Raw genomic sequence first — 17,209 nt, 5'->3', positions numbered from 1 at the left:
TCTGGGGCAGCTTGTTTCAGGAAACAGGTACACTGAAGAGAAATGTGTCAACCATCATTTATTAAACACTTACTGTGTGCCAGGAAATGTAACAAGTGCTTTGTATGCAGTATATTTTTTGCTCTTCATAGTACCCATGGATATCAGTCCCACTGTTATGTCTCTTAACCCCCATTTTGGAGAAATTGAAAATGAGGCTCAGAGAGGTTAGTCCTACCCTTTTCCCCATGTAGGTTCCAGGTGGTAAGCGGGAGGGGAGGCTGTGATGTTCGTTTGGCTCAAAAAGCTGAGCTCTTTGCAAGGTTCCTTGCTGCACCCTGGGATCTGAGGGGTCTGGCCGTGGTCTGACACAGCCCAAGACTCTCCCTCATGTCACCTACTCCTGGACGTTTAGTGGAGACTAGTCTATTTAGGTATTTGAGCTGATGTTTATCAAAGACCAGGTAACATGTAGATCCCTGCTCCCCCTGACTGTCACTTTAAAATGCTTTTAAGGTGGGCGTCTTAAGTGTTCTCATTATCAGCTTCTTTTCTTTCTTTTTGGCCACTGCCATGTGGCATGTGGGATCCTTAGTTCCCCGACCAGGGGTCGAATCCGTGCCCCCTGCAGTGCAAGCACGGAGCCCCAGCCACTGGACCACCAGGGAAGTCATCGGTTCCTTTTTTTTTTTTTTTTTGCGGTAAGCGGGCCTCTCACCGCCGCGGCCTCTCCCGTTGCGGAGCACAGGCTCCGCATGCGCAGGCTCAGTGGCCATGGTTCACGGGCCCAGCCGCTCCGCGGCATGTGGGATCCTCCCGGACCGGGGCACGAAGCCACATCCCCCGCATCGGCAGGCGGACTCTCAACCACTGCGCCATCAGGGAAGCCCCCCCATCAGTTTCTTAATATAAATAATTTAGAAAGGGTGACGGATGATCTCAATGCGCTTGAACTTAGCAAGGGAGTCTTCTGATATCAGATCCCTGATGTATGGCCGGGCTTATGTACGGGGTCAGCACCGCAGTGAGCTGGAGTTCACGGCCCTATCCACACAGCAGGGCTTAGGCTGAGCTCACGTCCTCTAGGGACTGTGGGTAACTCAGAGTCACGTTTAACAGCATTACTAGCAAGGAGGCAGCAGGTGTCAGAGGAAGATGATGTGTGGCTTCAAAGCCAAGGCTGCCTTTTCCTCGTGTGCAACCCTTGACCAGTGACTTCATTTTTCTGAGCCTCCATTTCCTCCTCTGTCAAATGGGTACCACAGTACCACTTCCCAGGGGGGATTAAGTGAGATAATAGTGCTATATTTATCAAGTATTTATTATGTGCCAGGGGCTTTTCTGGGTAATGGGGAACCAGTGATGAGGACCAAGTTATTGACGTGATGGAGCTTACATTCCAGCAGGCCTTGACAAGAACCTTGAAAACAAGTTTAAAAAATCATCTCACGTGGTAATAAGTCCAAAAAGGAACCACGGCAAGAGGATACAGGGACAGCAGGGTTGTTGTTGCACATGGGAGTTAAGGAGCCCTTCTGGGGAGGTGATGTTTGGGCAGAGACATGAGGTGAGTGAGCTGATTTCAGATTGGGGGGGCAGCCAGTGCAGTGGCTGAGGGAGGAGCCCCCCTGCTCTGATACAGGAACAGCAAGGCCAGGTGGCCGGCACGGCTTGAGGGGACAGAAGGGAGAATGGGAGGGAAAGAGGTGAGATGGAGCAGGGCTGGGTTGTGGAGAGCTCCAGAGCTCTGGATGAGGTCTTGGAATTAGATTCTGTGAGACAACTTCATGTAAGGTACCTGACATAGTAGGCGTTCACGGCCAGTTGGACAAGCGATTCCTCACCACTTACCATCTGCTGGACCCTGTGCTGGGCAAGGGGACAGAGATGGGTTAGCCATACTCCTCATTCTTCAGGCAACCTAGTTCCTTTCCCTTCCTCCATTCCCATCTTCTGGATCTTATTCTGAGACTGTCTGGAAGCTTGCCAGACTTGGAGCATTTTGCTCTGTTCCGGCATCACAGTCTAAAATGTATCTGAAGCATGTCCTAGCTGATAAAGAGTATTTATTTTCCCTAACCAGTTGCATTAGAAAATAACAGAAAGGAGAATTTACTTCTTTATTGAACTTTCTAATTCCTTTTCTTTGAGGTTGAGAACACATTTACCAGTCCTGCAGTGGAGATGCTGTCATTGCGGGGAAGTGAAGGGTCCTCAAGCATAGAGAGTAGAAACAGCCTCCCTCTCACTTTGCAGCTTCAGAAGCACTTTACCAACATCAGTGCAGGTTGCCTCTTGCAGCCCTCTTGGTGGGGGTGTATCAGGATAGCAGCTAATGTGGCAGGGACTTACCATATTATTGTTGGGTGCCCTTCTACGCCCTGAGAGAATAGAGATCCAAGGCCCCCTGCAAAGTGTTTCATCTAATCCTCACTGTGCTGTGAGGTATGGATCAGATATTGCCCACATTTTGAAAACAAGGAAACCAAATCTAAGAGCAGAAAAGTGACTTGCCTAAGGTCACACAGCTCATAAGTGGTGACCAAGTGCTCCCAGTTACCCATGGGCTTGGCTTGACCAAACTTTAGTCAAGCTTACCTCCTTCCTACAAGCTCTTAAACTTTGGCTGGTCCCCAAGTTTTAAGCAGGAACCAAGGTGCAGAACAACTCTTCCAAAAGGCTGGCTACAAAGAGATATCCTGTTATGCTTGCCAGCCTTCCCCAGAGTTCCACCCAGCTCATCACACTGCACACCTCCCACAAAAGAAAAGGCTTTTTCTTTTGGATTTTGAGATGCTTGAAGATCCTGAAGTCAAAGAATTCTTCCTACTGCAATAGTCTTTTTGAGTAAAGTCTCTCTCACCCTAAGTCCAGATTGGTTTTTCACTTGACACAGGGGAGCTGGGATTTGAACCCAGGATTCTCTGAACTCTCCAATTTATTCAGGGGTTGGAGTACTTGCAAACATTTACTTCTGTATGGAATGCTGTGACACACAGATGTGTTTTCTTCTAGAAATCAAACTAGAAGTGATATTGCTGATAGTATGATAAGATTAAAATCTGACTCTATTATGTGTATGTTGGTCTTTAAACCTAAAAAAAAAAAGTAAAGAATCCTGACACCTGAAACTAACACAGTATTATAAACTAACTATTCTTCAATAGAAAAATAATACACAAAGAATCTTAAAGACATCACAGTTTTTTTCAGTTTCTAGAAAAACACATTTCTATTTGTTCATTTGTTTGTCTTTTGCCCGCACAGGTCAGAAGATGTATGATATTTTAAAGAAAGATTATGGGAAACAAGCTTAAGTGTGAGAAGATCAATATATATATATATATATATAAAAATATATATATATATTTGTGAAATATGGTGGAACTACCTTATTTGAATTCTGCGAGGTTAAATAAAGAAACTGGTTTCCTGAGCTCATAAAGCACGATTTCCAGGTTGGCAGAATTGTTTTAATGGGAAAGGACATGAATCAGAACCAGATGGATCTGGATTTGAGTCCAAGCTTTGCCATTAGCTGACTGTGGAGACTTAGGCAATTTCCTCAGTTCCTCTGTCTATAAAAATCGTTCCCACTTTTTCCTTTTGTAGTGAGACAAAAGTATAATCATGCATGGGGCATGATGCATAATACTTGCTCAATAAACTTTAAAAAATATAGGAGAAGGGATCGATCTTAGGGCAGAAGCACTGTTTGACATTAAAGAGATTTTTCAGAGCAGGGGAGACATTCTGATAAATCACAATAACCCAGGGTTTGAGTCTACCTACTTGCATAAAAATGTGCCTTTTGTCTCAACTGTCCTATGGGTTGACTTTCCCTGCCTCCGCTCTTAGCACGTGTTTACCAAGCTTGTTGCCTCAGCAGATTCTCATAGGTGATTTCTGCAGCTGCATGGTCCTGGGTCACATTTACCCATCACCAGCCCCTTACCCACTGGTACAGCTGGATGCAGGCACAGAGGCCACTTGGGGCTGAGTCTTCTCTCAGTGTTGACTTAAGGAGTGTACAGGCAACCACCTGACATGTGGTCAAGAAAACCTGCTCTTGAGCAATGGGCCCTGGAGACTCTTGAGGACCAGAGTCAGCAAGAAGATTAGGGGTTCACTGAGTCTGCTGTAGCCCCTCTGACCCACCCTTGGCACTCAGAGGGCTGCAACAATAGCTTGGGCAAGCCACCCAGGTGAGGCCGGAATGAATGAATGAGTTGAGTCTGCTTAATGAATGAATAAGCAGTTGAGTCTGTTTAACCCAACCCTCAATTTTAGCTCTTAACACTTATGATGCATTCATTTATTTATGTGGTGTGGCAGCATCACTAGGTTTCCTAGGGCTTCTGTAACAAACACCGCAAACTGGGTGGCTTAAAACGACAGTCATTTATTCTCTCACAGTTCTGGAGGTTAGAAGTTGGAAATCAAGGCGTCAGTAGGGTCAGGCTCCCTTCAGAGTCTCTAGGGGAGGATCCTTCCTTGTTTCTTCCAGTTTCTGCTGACTCTTGGCATTCCTTGGCTTGTGGCAGCATCACTCCAGTCTCTGCCGTCATTGTCACATGGCTGTCTTTTCCCTTGTCTCTCTTCCTCTTATATGGACACAGGTCATACTGGATTCAGGGGCCATTAATGGGTCTCATCTTTTAATGTAATAGGTCATACTATACCAGTATGATCTCATCTCTACGAATTACATCTGCAAAGCCTCTATTTTCAAATAAGCTCACATTCACAGGTACCAAAAAGTTAGGACTTGAATATATGTTTTGTGGGAACACCATTCAACCCATTACCATGTCACTGTTGGTGGCTGAGACAACCCCCATCTGCAGCCCCCTTTCCCCAGATACCTGTCACTTAGGGGCAATCATATGGCACAGTTTTGGCCATTAAAACCTCAGGGAGGTCTGTGGGATGAGCCATCCAGGAAAGTTTTAATTTTCCTAAGAAAAATACACTTGATCGGTAAGCCTCTTTTTCTCACTTCCTGTTTGGAATATGCACATGTCATTAGAGGTACAGCTTTCATTTGGTGGCCAGGAGGGACACATATAAGGAGGAAACTCAACCCCCTCGTGATGGCAAAGAGGAGAGAGGAGTAGTCCGAGTCCCTGAGGCATTCACGAGCCTCCACTCCATTGCCCACCCCTGGGCTCCTTGATTTGGGAGCCAAATGGACTCCTATATTTTGGTGCCTTGGTTATGAGGTTCTCCTCTTCTGTAGCTAAATTCATGCCTGATGGGTACACATGATTATCCCTCCCTGATGATGAGGATGATAGCAATATAACAAAACCCACTATTTATTGAAATACTTTTTGCAGGCATTGTACTAAACACTTTACTTAGATCATGTAATTTAATAAATACATCCACCCTATAAGGTAGAAACACGATTGTCCCCATTTAACAGATGAGGAAACTGAGTCTAAGAGAGATTAAGCCACAGCCACGCTCACACAGGAAGAAAGTGGCGGGTCCAGGATTCAACAACAGGTTTACTGGCTCCCAAGCCTGTGATTGTTCCACTGTATACCATGTGGCCAGTTCCCAGGGAAACCTTGGGAAAAGAATAAAAATAAGAACTATAGCAGTGATGACAGTGGTTAGCATGTATTGAGGAAGCATTATTCGTAGTCATTTACTGAGTAGCAAGTGCCAGGCGCAGTGCTAGTGCTTTACCTATAGAAGCTCATGGTGCGTTCTTCAAAGGGCAGGGGCTCAGCCCTGCCTCCACAGCCCTCAGCACAAATGACTCTGAATGGCTGAACGCTGATGGGATCATTTGAGCTGGGATTTATAGGAAGAGTAGGAGTCTGACAGATGATGAAGAAGAAACCAGTCATTTAAGAGATAAGGACCAGTAGGATCAAGGGCGCTTTGCCAAGTTTTGGTCCTCGGAAAGGTTTGGGTGTGGCTAGGGCTGTCACTGCTCCCCAGTGTCCATTCTCCCCTCCTTTCTGTTAAAAGTAACACATCCCTGACTTTCACCTGAGCACTTGGCCCCCAGCTATAGATAACATTTCCCAAGCTCCCTTGCTCCCAGTTGCAGTCATCTGATTAAATTCTCATCAATGGAATGTGTAACCTACCTGGCATTTCTTTAAAAACAAAGTGCTTACTTCCTACTTCCTGTGAACCAAAGCATGGGCAAGATAATGACCCAACCATGTTCATGGAGGGGAAGGTGGCATACTAGGGCCTGCTGTGGCAGGAATATTGGAGGAACCTGGGCCCTCCTGCAACTTTGTGGAACAGAGCTGTCCTGTCAGCTTGGACTCATCTTTGATTGTTAGGAAAGAAAGAAGTAAGGTGTTATTTTATTTAATCAGCTACAATTTGGGGCTTCTTTATTACAACAGCTTAGTCTGTACCCTAATATTTTGGACCACATCTGGAGGAAGAGTCACCCAGTTAATTTAGTCCAACTCCCAGGAGAAGAAAGAAAATGGAGAGGTAGGGGAGGCTATCTGGGGAGCAGGAGGAAAGCTGCAGGCCCCTCAATGTATTCATAGCAAATTAATAATTTTGTCAATTTATTAATTCACAGATACTTACTGAGCACGTGCTGGAAAATCCACCCAACCCAGTCAGCTGTGTTTTCTTCCCTGCTCTATTTTCTCCATCTCACTTATCACGATTGAAAATTACATTATCTATCTTGAGTTGCAGTAGTATTTACCAGAGGTAAATTTATGACATCGGAGAAGGGAACGTTAGCAAGTTTTGTGAGAAGAAATATTATGTGGGAAGTTAGGGAATCCATTGGAACTGGTATAAATCATCATCACTGTCTGGAGAAATAGACAAAATAAGAGGGAGTTTGCAGCCCAGCAGAGGTCTGCTTTCTGATGAACACAAGGGGGACGTGAGCCCAGAACATGGGTGGGAGGCGGTAGGATGGGGTAGAAGGTACAGTGGCAGTTGGACTGGACTCATCTGCCACAACTCAGTGGCTTGGGCCTTGGGGCCCACTCAAACAGTAACAAGAAAAGCCCTGTGTAGCTGGAGTAAACAACAGTGAAGATGGATAACTCAAGTCTGGGAAGGAGGAGGGGACTGAGAAGAACCGTCCAGCAGAATGAGCATAAGATCACAGAGGATGACACTGAATCATGCAGAGAAGAGATTGACCCCGAACTTCTGGGGTCAGTTTATACCTATCTCTCCCACTATGTCACTCGTAGCCAATTCCAACAAGTCAAATGATTGAAATCTATGTACTCTCTCCTGTTTAGTCTGTTGACCAGACGCCCAGGGAGGATAAGGTGTGTGTGTTTATTACCTGTTCATTGTCTGTCTCCCTCACTAGAAGGAAACCTTCATGAGGGTGGGGACCTGGTCTGTCTTCTTTACTGCTGTCTCCCCAACACCTAGAACAAAATCTGACACATAATAGGAGTTCAGTAAGCAATTTTTGAGTAAATGAATAAAGTAAGCAGACAAATAAATAAAACAACAGCCAGTTCCAATAATTCTAAAACAGAAAGATATAACTACTTTGAGATGGAGAAAACAGAAGAAGCTTTCCTTTAGGACTATGGGCAGGGAAGTAAAGTTTAAGATGAGATTCCAGGAAGAGAAAGAGCCAGCCATGCTGAGAGTAGGGAGAAAGGCATTTCAGGCAGAAGGAACAGTGTGTGTGAAGGCCTCCAGGTGGGAGAGAGTTTGGCACGTTCCAGAAACAAAAAAGAAGATTGGTCTGGCTTCAGGGGGAGTGATATGAGCAGAAGTGGGAGAGGTCAACAGGGGCTGGATCCTTAGTGTTAGTAGCTGGGGTTTTATTCTAAGACGATTTATTCCTACTCTATGTCTAGGGAGACATAATCCAATTTTGCTTTGGGAAAAGTGTGTAGAAACTGAATTGGAGGCAGGCAAAGAGTACTGGTGAGAGAACCAGTGAATAGGCAATGGTAGTAGTCTACAAGAGAAATGATGTTGAAATGGACTAAGTTGGTGTCTATAGAATTATAAGCGAAGTGGGTAGACTTATTTAGAGCTTGCTGATGGATTGGATATGGGAGGTGAGGGAGAGAGGACTCAAGAATGCTGTATCAGCTAGCTGTTGCTCTGTAACAAATCACCCCCATATTCATGGCTTGAGAAACAATCATTTATTATTACAGCTCACGCCTCTGTGATTGGTTATCAATTGGCTGGCCTAAGAAGGGTTTCCTGTTGATCCCAGCTGGACTTGCTCATACTTCTGGGGATCAGCAGGGGTGGGAGTAATGGGTGCTCTGCTTGAATCTACGCTCATCTGGGTTAGCTAAGCTGAGGCAGCTCTGGTCCAACAGACTCTCTTCTGTTTCTTCCTGGGTGAGCAGGCATGTTCTCCTTATGGTCACAGCAGAGGCACAAAAGGCAGCAATCACACAAGGGCATTTCAAGACTCTGCATCACATTTGCTAACATTCCCTTGGCCAAAGAAAGTCCCACAGGGCCATGGAATTGTGCTTTAGCATATGGGAAGCACTGCTACCCAGTCAAATGGCAAAAGGTGTGGGTACCATAAGGGGTGAGGAATTGAGCCATTATTACAACCTACCACAGGTGCTTCTCATGCTTCCGGTTAATTTTTCATTATAATTTCCCTCGTGGTCCACTCCAAACAATTCTCCTTTTTTTTCCACCCACAGGACACCACTCCTAATTGTTTATTCTTGGAGCTTCCAATAGGAAGGAGACGGCAGAACTAGAAACCTGCTTATGCAGTTTGGCCTTTCTGCAGAGGATGGGAGGGTAGGGGTACCGCACCGGGTAGATGGAAGTTTTACCCCTTGGAGTTTGGCTCTGAATCTAGGGGGCTTAGCACGGGTGTAGATTTTGGTCACAATATTGTGTGGGCTGATGCGGATCATGGGACGCACAAGTGCAGGTTTACAAAAGCAACCGAGAAAGGCCCTGGCCAAAATGCAGAGAATATCTGCAGCTTAAATACTGGAACGATTATATAATTTGTGGGGCTTTGCAAGCTAATTTGTTTGCTGCCTTTTCAATTTGCCATTCAGTTTCCATGGTTTCACGGTGGGTCAGAGACGGAATATTTCAACCCAATAGACAAAGCCTGAAGTTGAAGGGCTAAAATGGCTGTGGAATTGTTTTATAGCACAAACCGGCGGAAAGACGACCGTGTAGGGAATCGAGAGAGTCAGAGTCTGGTCCTGGCTTTGCTGCCTTCATGCCAGCTTCCTGCTTGGTGCCTCAGTTTCTCCATCTGGGATGTGGTGTGAGATCTTAGGTGGCTCCACCCAGCTCTGTAGTAACAGTAACAATAACAGTAATAAGTAGAAGTAACAGGTGTAAAAATAGCTAAGGGTCTATTCAGTGATTACCTTTTGCCAGACATGGTGTGAGTGCGTTATGTTCATTTTATTCTCACAATAAGCACAGGAGAGGGAGATGCTGCGCCTTTTTCAAAGGGTCATGAAACTGAGGCTTGCCCAGCATGACATAGCTAATAGTGCCAAAGCTGTGGTAGGAGCCGCATCTCTCTTATTTCAGATCCTGGGGCCGTATCCCCCATATTCCCTTTCTCCGGGATTCTATTCTCTCTAGTGCTGTGTAGTGGAGCTTTGCTGTTGGAAATGTCCTGTGTGTACATTATCTGATTCTGAAGCCACTGGTTGCTTGGAGCTCTTGAGCGCTTGAGATGTGGCTAGTGTGACCAAGGGACAGCATTTTAAATTTTATGTCATTTTAACGTTTTAACTAGTTTTTTAGAGTCACGTGTGGCTGGCAGCCCCTGTGTTGAACAGAGCGTGAGAAAGCAGGGACTTGGCCGAATGCAGTGTCGCATGATGTTTAAGCAAAGGACTCTGGACGCATTTTCTGGGCATAAATACCCTTCCTGCCACTTACTGGTGGCGTGACCTTGGGCAAGTTATTCACCCTTTTTATGCCCCAGTCTTCACATGTTTAAAATGGGGATAATAATGGGTTGAGGGTGAGAACTAAATAAGTTAATATACTTAGAACAGTGCCTGGCACACAGAGCCATGTAAGTGGTTATCAGTATGATTACACCCTTAGGTGAGAAGATGAAAAAAAACCTCTGATATATATTGATGCTTTTTAACTTGATTCCCTCAAAACAGTGCACGGTAGTGGAGTGGGCAGTGCTGGCACCTGGCCCCGTCCCCTCGGATCCCTTTCATGTTTCTGTGTGCCCGTCCCCAGCCACTGTGTGCTTCGTTGCTACAGCTCTCACCTGCCCCTGCCCCCTTCAGAGGACTCTGCCCTTGGATGCTGGAGCCTTCTTGACCACCGGGAAAGTGGACCTGCCTGGGAGTCTACCTCACCCCCGCTCCCAGCAGCTTGTAGCCAGGAGTTGACTAGTGAGGGTGTAAAACACCCAGCTTCTCTGTCCCCAGACAAACATCGTCCAAGTCTGAGGTGTTATTTACACCCCAAAGTTCCCCAGAGGATCAGGCCAAGGCTGGGACTCCTGAAATCGCACCCTCATAACCCCTTCTCCTCTCTTCCCTGCTCCCCTCCACCCCCATCTGGTTTCTCTTTACTAAAACACATGACCCCCAATCCCTGCCCCAGAGCCTGTTTCTGGGAGAACTGACCCAAACAGGTGCTCTCTATTTATGATGTCCAATACTGACTTCAACCCTGCAAGGTACTCCTCTACCCATTTTACAGATGAGGAACTTGAAACTCATGGAGGGAAGGGATATTTCTAACATCGCTTGGTAGTAAGTGAGGTGAGGGTCTACAGTGGAGAAGAGGGTGTGTCTTCCTTCAAAGGCCATGCGTTTGTATTCTGATGGCCACAGCGTGCTGCCATCCCTATGAGGGGTGGTATTTATAGTTCGTAGGCAATGCCTGAATACATGGCTGGTACACACTGGTTTACAGGTGGCGTCCATTCTGACTGTACCAGTTGTGAACTATTTTCAGTACGATCACAGTTCATATTCTGTATCTCTACATGGCACGGCACGTAGGTGTGTATCTGCGGGGAAATGCAGACCTCCTGGAAAACCCCGGACAAACGGTGGGTAGGGCCCCTGTGCCTCCTTCCTCTCCAGAGACACAGCGTGTCTCTCTTGCTTGTCACGGCTTTCCCGCTGGCCTGTGTGCCTAGCTCTGCATAAGGGCGGCCTTTAGCATCAGGCTGATTTGCACAGTCATTGAAGAGTGATTGAGGGCGATTAGGAACCAGGCCCTGGTGCTAGATGCAGATGACACTCCAAGAGGTCAGGGAACTTGCTCAAGGTCAAGCAACCTGTACATGCAGAAATGGCGTTTGCAGGGGTATTTTCTGAGTCTTCATTCTGGATTCTCCCCAGCCCCCCTCCCCACCTCCGGAGAAGCAATGGATAAGATGAAATGTGGGAACTCCTATCCATCTTGACTTGGATGTTAACCCAGGTCTTCACTGGGCCCCCTTGCCCATTGAAGGTGTAAGTGACTAAAACCCTTGTCAACCCTTGAGTCCAGAGCTTGTCCCCTGGGTTTCTGTGGGGTCCCAGAACTGCTTGAATTTCCCGTGCCTTCTCTGTTCAGCACAGTGGGGACTGAGCCATACATCTCATTTTCTCTTTGTGTCTGCCCAGGTGAATCCACTCACACTGAGCATCCTAGACTCTTAGATTCTAGGAAAATTACTACATCCATGTTCAACAAGAGAGAGGTGGGCAAAGGTCAAGAGTGGGATCAAAGTAGTAGTATGTTTAGCTGAGAGATATGAGGAGATCATATGAATGGAATGGAAGTGGAGGGTGGACTACCGTTCAATCAAATTGTACTAAAAATGACTGAGTCTTTCTTTGCTGGCCAACATTTCAGGGTTTATGCTATGGACTGAATTGTGACCCCCCCCCCCCCCGCCAGTTTCATATGTTAAAGCCTTAATCCTCCAATGTGACTGTATTAGGAGTTAGGGCTTTTAGGAGGTAATTAAGGTTGAATGAGGTCATAAGGGTGGGAGCTTAATACAGTAAGATTGGTGGCTTACAAGAAGAGGAAGGGAGATTGTTTATCCACTCACCCAGAGAAGAGGTTATGACTCAGTGAGAAGGCAGTTGTCTTCAAGGCAGGAGGAGAGCCCTCACCAGAAAGTGAATTAGCCAGAATATTGATCTGGGACTTTGAGCCTCCAGAAGAGTGAGAAAATAAATTTCAGTTGTTTAAGTCACCTAGTCTATGATATTTTGTGATGGCAGCCAAAGCAGACTTATAAATATAGTAAAAAAAGTGGTTTATAAACAAATTATGAGGGAAAGAAGAAGAAGAAAAAGGAGAGGAGGAGGAAAAAGAAGGAGGAGGAGGAGGTGGAGGGAGAAGGAGGAGGAGGAGGAAGAGGAAGACAGAGGAGGAGGAGGGGGAAGTGGAGGGGGAAGCAGGAGGAGGTGGAGGAGGGGGAGGTGGAGGAAGGGAGGGGGAGGAGGAGGTGGAGGAGGTGGAAGTGGAGGGGGAAGGAGGAGGAGGGGGAATGAGGAGGAGGAGGAGGGGGAAGGAGGAGGTGGAGGAGGGGGAAGGAGGAGGAGGGGGAATGAGGAGGTGGAGGAGGAGGAGGAGGAGGGGGAGGGGAGGAGGTGGAGGAGGGGGAGGGGGAGGAGGAGGGGGAGGAGGAGGTAGAAGTGGAGGGGGAAGGAGGAGGAGGTGGAGGAGGGGGAGGGGAGGAGGAGGGGGAGGGGGAGGGGGAAAAAGGAGGAGGAGAAGAAGACTTTGATAACACCAGCTATTATTAATTGAGTGCTTTTTTTTTTTTTTTTTTTTTTTTTTTGTGGTACGCGGGCCTCTCACTGTTGTGGCCTCTCCCATTGCGGAGCACAGGCTCCGGACGCGCAGGCTCAGCAGCCAGGGCTCACGGGCTCAGCCGCTCCGCGGCATGCGGGATCATCCTGGACCGGGGCACGAACCCGCGCCCCCCGCATCGGCAGGCAGACCCTCAACCACTGCGCCACCAGGGAAGCCCTAATTGAGTGCTTTTTTATCTCCAGACATAGATAATAGATATCAGGTATCTCATTTAATGCACAGTAACACTTAGAAAGAGGTACTCTTTTATGCCCATTTGACAGAAAATGAACTGACTTTGCCCAGGAAAAAGTTGGAGAGTTAAGGCTCAAGTTCATTGCTTTAAAAGAGCCTCTAAACCAATGCCCCAATCTCTGATCCCAAAAGAAGGTTATTATTAACCTCATCTATTAGATCAGGAAACTGAGGCAAAGAGAGGTCAATCCCAGCTGGTAGATGGTGAAGCACCGGGCCACCTTGTGTGGTTTAGATATTTTTATCTGTTCAATAATATCTGCTCAAGCAGGTTGAAATCTAGCCAGCACTCTGCTTAGCAACTCATGGGCACTAGTATGAGGCTGTATTTGCCTGAGGAATGAACCCTTTATCTGATATTTTAAAAGATGTAATATTTCACCAATCTGTGGATTCACTGGGGCTGCATCTGCCCAGAGGAGTTGTTTTTTCTGATTTGCACAAAGGCTTGGTATCGAATAGAGTAGCCCTTGAAGAACGAGTATCCTAGCCCTGAAGTCTGACTTCAGAGCCTGCTCTCTGAGTGCACAAAGCTGGTCAGTGTCTTTCCCCTGCCAAAGACCCCTTTTTCTAGTGTTCCCTCCACAAAGTTAGCATTTTGAGATATTTTGCCCACTGTAAGACAGCATATAATTAAACATGATTTAAGTGACCTAAACAAATAAGGGTTTGCTTTTTCCATGTAATAAGAAGACCAGAGTTAGGTGGTTTAGAGTAGGTACAAAGCCATCCAGGACCCAGTGTTCATCCAGCTCCCTGCTCTGCCTTTGTTATGGTGTAACTTCTGGCCTGAGAGTCACAGAGTGGCTGCTGCACATCCAGCCTTCAAACCTGAGTTTCAGGTGGGAAGCATTGGGGTTATAGGCAAAGGGTCAAAGGGGTGAGTTAGTAAAGTTGGTGTCTTTTTTTTTTTTTTGTGGTACGTGGGCCTCTCACTGTTGTGGCCGCGGAGCATAGGCTCTGGACGCGCAGGCTCAGCGGCCATGGCTCACGGGCCCAGCCGCTCTGCGGCATGTGGGATCTTCCCAGACCGGGGCACAAACCCATGTCCCCTGCATCGGCAGGCGGACTCTCAACCACAGCGCCACCAGGGAAGCCCCTGGTCTCTTTTTTAATGAGCGAAATTGTAGCTTTTTCACAAGGTCCACCCTTAAATCGCATTGGTTAAAGCCAGGACCTATGGCCCCATCTAGGTGCAGGGGAATTTGGGAGATGAGTGTTTTTAGCCAGACACATACCACACTGGGCAAAATTGAGATCCTCTTAGTAAGGAAAAAAGAAAGGAGACTAGATCCTACGTGTTCTTAGCAATGTCAGTCACATCCACCAAGTAAACTGCATGTACAGAGTAATATTTAACCTGTTTATCCCCTTTTATTAGTCAAATGTACAACTTCTAAAAAGAGCATTTTTTAAAATTAATTAATTTTTTTTTTTTTTTTTTTAATTTTTGGCTGCGTTGGGTCTTTGTTGCTGTGCATGGGCTTCCTCTAGTTGCAGCCAGTGGAGGCTACTCTTCGTTGCGGTGCACGGGCTCTAGGCACGCAGGCTTCAGTAGCTGTGGTACGTGGGCTAAGTAGTTGTGGCTTGTGGGCTCTAGAGTACAGGCTCAGTAGTTGTGGTGCGTTGGCTTTGTTGCTCTGCGGCATGTGGGATCTTCCCGGACCAGGGCTCAATCCCGTGTCCCGTGCATTGGCAGGCGTATTCTTAACCACTGCGCCACCAAGGAAGTCCCAAGAAGAGCATTTTTAATGTTGACAAGTAATATCTAAATCCATTTCCCCTGCCATCGAGAGCCTGTGTTTCCCACACAGGATGGAGATGCTGAACTACTCTCACCCTGTGATCTTCATGATCACATATTTCAGCTTCTGCTTGGAGCCAGTGTTGCCTTCCCGCCCATACCCCTGCCACCTGGTTTTGTCTACTAGTGCCCTCTCCTTCCTGCCTCTTAGGCTGCCTCTGGGCTTCATAGCTCCTGACTCCTGCACACTCCCCACTGCAAGGATTCTGAGGCCAGGGATCTGACCTGGAGACTCAGTCCACTGCTCACCAGTCATAGCACCCACCACATAGCCAGTCCTCCTGCCGGGTCTGAACTCAAGACCTCGTGCCCTGAGTCATTCCCCAGCCCACCTATTTGATCTTTGGCAGTGAAGAAATTAACAGCTTCTCCCAGGGAGTGGCCTGTTCTAGTTTCTGCCCGAAGCAGTCCCCTGGGTGCATCAGCTAGCCTGGGCAGGCTCACTGTGGGTACATGTGCGGTTTTCATTCGGCCTTTGGGACGACCGGAAAACTGCTCATAAGTCTTCACACTGCTTTCTAGCCCAGCGCTGCCTAATAGAACTTTCTGTGATGCTGGAAATGTCCTATATTTGCACTGTCCAATTCAGTAGCCACCAGCCGCATGACACTGTTGAGTGCTTGAAATGAGGCTAGTGCAACTGATGAACCAAATTTCTAATTTTATTTAATTTTAATTAATTTAAGTTTAAAATTAATAGCCACCTGGGTCTAGTGGCTACCGTACTGGTCAGTGCCTCTCTAGAGGTTTGCTCTGAAAGTCAGGTACACAGGTAGGATTTATTGATCATAAGGCCGTATTGGTGGCCATTTGTTGAATATCTACTCTGTGCCAGAGGGTTATACATATGTTCCCATCTGATCCTCCCAGGAGTCCTGCAAGGGCTGCCGTTATCCCCATTTACAGACAAAAACAATCCCACTTTGGAGACGTTAGGTAGCTTGTCCAGGCTACGTGGGGCAGTCTAGATTTGAACTCACGGCTGTCTGACTTTGAAGTTCATGCATGCTTTTTGCATTGTTCAGTCTTCCTTTCATAAGATTTTCAACGACTCACTCCACTTTTACATAGGATGTTCAACTCTCTTGGTCATTGCCTTCCTCTCTTCTGGGTGACAATAACATGGAAGGTTTTACTGAACAGTTAAGGTTTTGCTATTGTCAAATCCAAGTAATAGAATTGTCATTGCCACAGAAGTTTGTTTCAGTTTACACACACACACACACACACACACACACACACACAGGTCCCCTTTTCTCCTTCAACCGTCCATCATAGAAGTTAAATCCAGCTTTTTTTTCCTAGCGAAAGGAGTCTTGTAATAAGGGAAAAGATTCGTGGGACTTCCCTGGTGGTCCAGTGGACAAGACGCCATGCTCCTAATGCAGGGGGCCCGGGTTTGATCCCTGGTCAGGGAGCTAGCTCCCACGTGCTGCAACTAAGAGCCCGCATGCTGCAACGAAGATCTCGCGTGCGGCAACAAAGATCCCGTGTGCCGTAACGCACATGGGATTTATTTATTGACACAGCCAAATAAATAAATAAATAAATATTAAAAAAAATAATTCAGTTCCCAGACCAAAGAGAGTAATGGCCAGTGGTCTGAAAGAGGCATAGATCTCCTAAATACTGCCCTTTATCCAGGTTCCTCTCCAGTTACTGGAAGTTTCCAAATGTGAAACTGACTAAGGAAACAACCAATCCTAAACTCTGCTGACTTATAAGATGGCCTAATGCCCGCCTGAGAAGTGCCTTCTTTCCCTGTGTGTCAGAGGTTGGAAGGGCGTTTATGGGACCTCTCCAGAGTATTTATGATTATTGGGTCTGTAGCTTCTGGGTCTGCAGGCTCTATAAATGGACCCTGAAGAAAACCTTTATGAAGAAGTGGTTGATGGAGTCTGGAGTCTGGGTGTTTCTGGAGTGACAGAAGCCATATCTCTTCTCTGAGCTCTCAGCTGGCTTAGGAGGTGGGGCATGAGTGTGCATCAATGGGTGATAAAAATATAATTGGGGATTCCAGAATGGACAGCCAGATTGCCATGATTCCAGCTTGCCTGACTGCACTCCTGCTGTGATTATATCCGGTTCTAACAAATTTATTGCATCCCTTCTTTGAGAGAGAATTTCTAGCATCATGACTCTTGCTTTCTGAAACCTCAAATGATGAGAAAGTTTACCCAAACTGTCTTTAAGGAAATAAGTCAAATGCCAGATTAGGTGTTATATTAATTAAGGTAATGGGAGTTGCTATTGATATTTGCATCCAAAACTCAGTGACTTATACAGAAGTGTATTTCACCCTCACGTGAAACCCCATCAAAGGAGGAATGAAGATGGGACTGGGCTCTACTCCACACAGTCATCCAGGGATCCAGGCTGATGGTGGCTCTATGGCTGCTCTGG

The sequence above is a fragment of the Grampus griseus genome (genome assembly GCF_964374135.1).
Source record: "Grampus griseus genome assembly, chromosome: 11".
NCBI classification, from domain to species: Eukaryota; Metazoa; Chordata; class Mammalia; order Artiodactyla; family Delphinidae; genus Grampus; species Grampus griseus.
This window is presented reverse-complemented; position numbering follows the sequence as displayed.